A 5,000-nucleotide genomic window follows, 5' to 3' on the forward strand; every position below is an offset into this window, starting at 1 on the left:
ACCCCAAGTAAACTAACTCTCTCTCTCTCTCTCTCTCTCTCTCTCTCTCTCTCTCTCTCATCTATTACGTGTGCAAAGGTATTTGGAGTTCTTTTATTTATGGAAGTTCTTAAAATCTTAATTTGCTATAAAAAAAAACCATTAGTAGGCTATATATCTTATATATCTTTACACAGAAGATACATATTTAGGAAAATATTTTGGAACTATATCAAAGTGATGAAGTAGTACCTTCTCCAAAGTGATTCGTGAAAATCTCTCTCTCTCTCTCTCTCTCTCTCTCTCTCTCTCTCTAATTAACCATTCACATACTAACAACTTATATAGATTGCACTAAAGTAATTCTTCACAGTATCATTTTTAAAGACAGAATTAAACCACAGTCAAATCAACAATCACCTACACAAATAGATACATAAATTTGGTTAGTTATTATTATTATCATCATCATCATCATCATCATCATCATCATCATCATTATTATTATTATCATTATTACTTGCTAAGCTATATTCGTAGTTGAAAAAGCAGAATGCTATAAGCCCGAGGGCTCCACAACAGGGAAAATATCCAAGTGAGGAAAGGAAATAAGGAAACTACAAGAAAAGTAATTAACAAATAATATAAAACATTTTACAAACAGTAACAACATTAAGATAAACATTTCATATATAAACTATAAAAATTTTAAACAAAAAGGAGATATATAAGATAGAATAATTTTGAAGTTTGGAAATATTTGCCTCTCAAATCATCGAAATCTTCAAACGACAAACTTTCCCTTCTGTGTCCACCACTACAGAGACATTCTCCGTTCTGTCATTCCAATAAGTGGATTACGATGACACTGAAGCGATCCAGAGGAATCTCAGTAAGATCAATGTTACAAATTGGACGATGATCTGACAGGCAAATCTCAACTCTCCACTCGACTTTCTGAATATATGAAAGAATGGAGAGTATATTTTGGTTTTTACGCACACACACACATACAGTACATACATACATACATATATATATACACACACACACACACACACACATATATATATATATATATATACATATATATGTATAGATGTACAGATTTGTAAACACTCGCATATAACCATACACGTATATAGGTAAATATAGAAACACACACAAACACAACCACACACACACACACCCAGTATGGACTCAGCCCATGAGGACCAATTAGCAACCAGCGCCCGTCATGGCGAACCACTCCAAGTGGTATAAATAGAGCCAGCCCTGCTTACATACATCCACACTTTGCCTGAAGAACAGAGGAACAAACTAGCACCCTCTCCTGAAGCGTAGTAGCCAATCTTGAATGCCTATTCTGACAGCTTATTTTTATAGTAAAATTATAGAACTTACTCTTTACATTTATCTTCCCATCTACTCATGTATAAACATTATAAACATTATATTATACGAAATATACCACTCATCACCCAGAAAAAGTTCAAATTTGCAGAGAAAGTTTTCATGTTGAACAGTCGGACTCAAGTCTCTTTTTATAGTTTATTTTTGGTGTATACTAGCGGTATACAGCACTTATAAAAAAAAGAAAATTCAAGCCATTGAGAAGCTTAATTGTACGAGAAATACCACAGAGGCAGACACTAATTTTATTGAAGTAATGATAATAACAATAATTTTACTTTTTGAATTCTTGCGAGATATGTTTGCAAAATTGCTGATGCCTTTTCAAAACTAGATTTGAAATAGGAAATGATCAGAAAAAAAAAATTCTCCCTACAAGATCGCAAACTATGGCCATGGCAGTACGTATATAATCTTCTTTAATAAAGGAAAGAACTCTGTCTCCCTCAACAAAACAATGGTCCTCGCCTTTAGTAAAATGTACTTTAAATAATCAAATACATATTTTTCATTATATTAATGTTTTTGATATAAGAATAAAATGGAAAATAGTTATATCATGAATTAATATTTTTCAAATAGACGTTCAAAATGAATAGAGTATAAAAAGGCTAGGCAGATAGATAATACATTTAATCACAAGTTCAGCGTTGTTACTTAATGAAAATTTTCCTGATTCTAGAAATAATTTCTTTAAAATCTAAAAAATAAAGATGTCTACAGGTGGTTTAAAAAGCTGTTAAACATAATGTTATAGTTATCCTAATTGAAAAAAAAGTCTTTAACACAAGCTACAAGAATAAGTTATATCAAACCTTTCAACAACTCCACTTTGACGAATTGGAAATATATATATATATATATATATATATATATATATATATTTCATAGCTGGCTTATGTCAACGTCTCTTGGTGTATAATCTCACATAATAAGAAATTATGTCATTCAAATATTCTTTTTTTCCGAGGGAAAATCTAGATTTTGTTCCACTGAAAATGAACGATGAGAACTACTTTGTAGTTTTCACAAACATTTAAGACGTTTCCAGAAGACTAAAATTACTGTCATAACTTTGCTCAGATAGCATCCATAATGTATAAAATATTTCCAGATGACTAAAATGACTACCAGATTTTAGCTCAGGCAGTATCTAAAACGTTTAAAACGCTTCCAGAAGACTCAAATTACTGCTATATCTTTGCTAAGACAGCATCCCTTACGTTTAAAACACTTCCAGATGACTAAAACTACTACCAGTATTTAGCTCAGACAGCATCTAAAATGTTTAAAATACTTCTAGATGACTAAAATTACTACAAGACTTTAGCTCAGACAGCATCTAAAATATCTAAACCACTTCCAAAAGACTAAAATTGCAGCTGTAAGTTTAGAAGTATTGAACTAGCTCGGGCTGATAATGGTGACTCCGCCTTGTCGTTGCGCTGTTTGGTTCTTTATAGGGGAAAATTATAAGTTACGTTGATATTTTGACCTTACAGAAACACTGCAATAACCAATTCTGATATAATGTTTCTGTGTTACTTTGGAATTGATGAAGTAGAGTTTATTCCAACAGAAAGCAAGAGAATAATTAACAGATCTCAACGAAAGATTATCCATCCAACCATTTCTGAAATCATTATTTTGAATGGCAGCTGTCAATTTTCTTGTGTCAAAAAACCTCAAACATTTCGATTTAACAGAAAGGACTTTATCTGCAACAAAAGTTTATTTTCCGGCCAATTTTCCAAAGTATTTAGAGATCATCGAAAACGTTTTTATGATGTTTAGTGGGACAGTGATAGACTATCACTTAAGTTTTCTAGAATTGAAAATTAAATGATGTAAATGCTTCATGAATGGCCCTGTTACAAGGTCATCTAATCTTTAGCATATCTAACTCCGGATATTTGTGGTGGCCTATTGGAAACCCCAAATCCTTAGCTTACATGAATGGTGGGGTTGCACACACTACAACAAACTATCGAGCTTGAGCGGGACTCGAACCCCAGTCCAGTCGATCACCAGACAGGGACGTTTCCAATTAGTATTTCCGATGTTCCAGGGAAACCTTCCGTTAATTTCCGAAAAAAAACACCTTATATAGAAATAACAACTACCCACTGTAATTACCTTCGCCCACACATGGGCACATAAACTTCAAGAAGAGATTGTCCAAGGGAGATAAGACAGGGCATCAGACAAGAGAGGAACTATGTCCGAAGCAGATGAGAACCAAGTCTGACGATATAAAAACCAGAGAAGACCAGAGTCAGATAGAGCCAATTTCTAACCTTCTCTTCAGACGACAAACGCTTATCTCTAAAATCCTGTTATGACTGAGAAAATCAAACAAATTGAAGCAGCTAGCCCTCCCTGCTTGAGACAAGAAGTAGCCAACACTGACTGCAGTTGGGCCCTATCATAATGTTTGAAGTCTTCCCCAAAAACCGCACTTAATCCATCATAGGTTTGCCAGGCTGAAACCCTTAAAGAGGGAGTTGAGCTTAAAGGGTGAAAAAAAAAAAAAAAAGGTTGTAAGAAATATACACGAAACTTTTTTCTTTCTTTTAACCGGGATGAAGGAGCTAGAATGGATGGATGAGTATCACCCTTCCCTTGAGCTCGGTAAAGCCGTGGGTGATATTCTTCATCCAACTAATGGAGGGTGGTAAAGGAAGTTGGTCAAGAAGTCTCCTTATGGTCCTGCTTGCCGTTCTGTCAGTCTGGCATGCGAGTCAAACTTGAGCTCGATAGGTTTTTGCAGTGTCTGGAACCTCACCATCCTTGTGAGCTGAAGATCGGGAGTTTGGGGTAGCCTATGGGTCTACCTGGTGAGTCCTCAGCAGCCATTGCCTAGCCCTCTTTGGTCCTAGCTTGGGTGGAGAGGGGGCTTGGGCACTGATCATATAATACATGACCAGCCTCTAGGGCATTGTCCTGCTTACTATTGCAATGTCACTGTCCCTGATGGACGGTGGAAAGGGAACTTGACCAAGAAGTCCCCTGCTTGGCGTTCTGTTGAACTGGGGTGTGAGTCCCACTCAAACTTGCTAGTTCCTCTGGTCGCTGCAACCTCACCATCCTTGTGACCTAAAAATCGAGAGTTTGGAGAGCCTATAGGTCTACCTGCTGAGTCATCAGCATCCATTGCCTACCAGGTTCTAGCTTGGGCGCTGATCATGTGTATATTTAATCAGTGTCTAGGGTATTGTCCTGCTAGGGCATTGTCACTGTCCTTTCCTCTGCCATTCATCAGAGTACTTTAAGTCTTAAAACTAATGCATGGTGGAAAGCAGAGTTGGCCACTTGTATTATTTTTATTATTATTATTATTATTATTATTATTTAATCTACAACCCTAGTTGGAAAAGCAGGATGCTTCAAACCCAACGGCTCCAACATGGAAAAATAGTCCAGTGAGGAAAAGATCTATGGAAGCATATAAACTAAAAGAAAAATGATGAACAGTTAAAATAGAATATCTTAAGAACAACAACAACATTAAAGTACACTCACCAAACATAAACTATAAAAAGAGACTTGAGTCCGACTGTTCAACATGAAAACTTTCGCTGCAAATTTGAAATTTTTCTGGGTGATGA

This window comes from Palaemon carinicauda, chromosome 3, assembly GCF_036898095.1.
Source record: "Palaemon carinicauda isolate YSFRI2023 chromosome 3, ASM3689809v2, whole genome shotgun sequence".
In the NCBI taxonomy this organism is placed as follows: domain Eukaryota; kingdom Metazoa; phylum Arthropoda; class Malacostraca; order Decapoda; family Palaemonidae; genus Palaemon; species Palaemon carinicauda.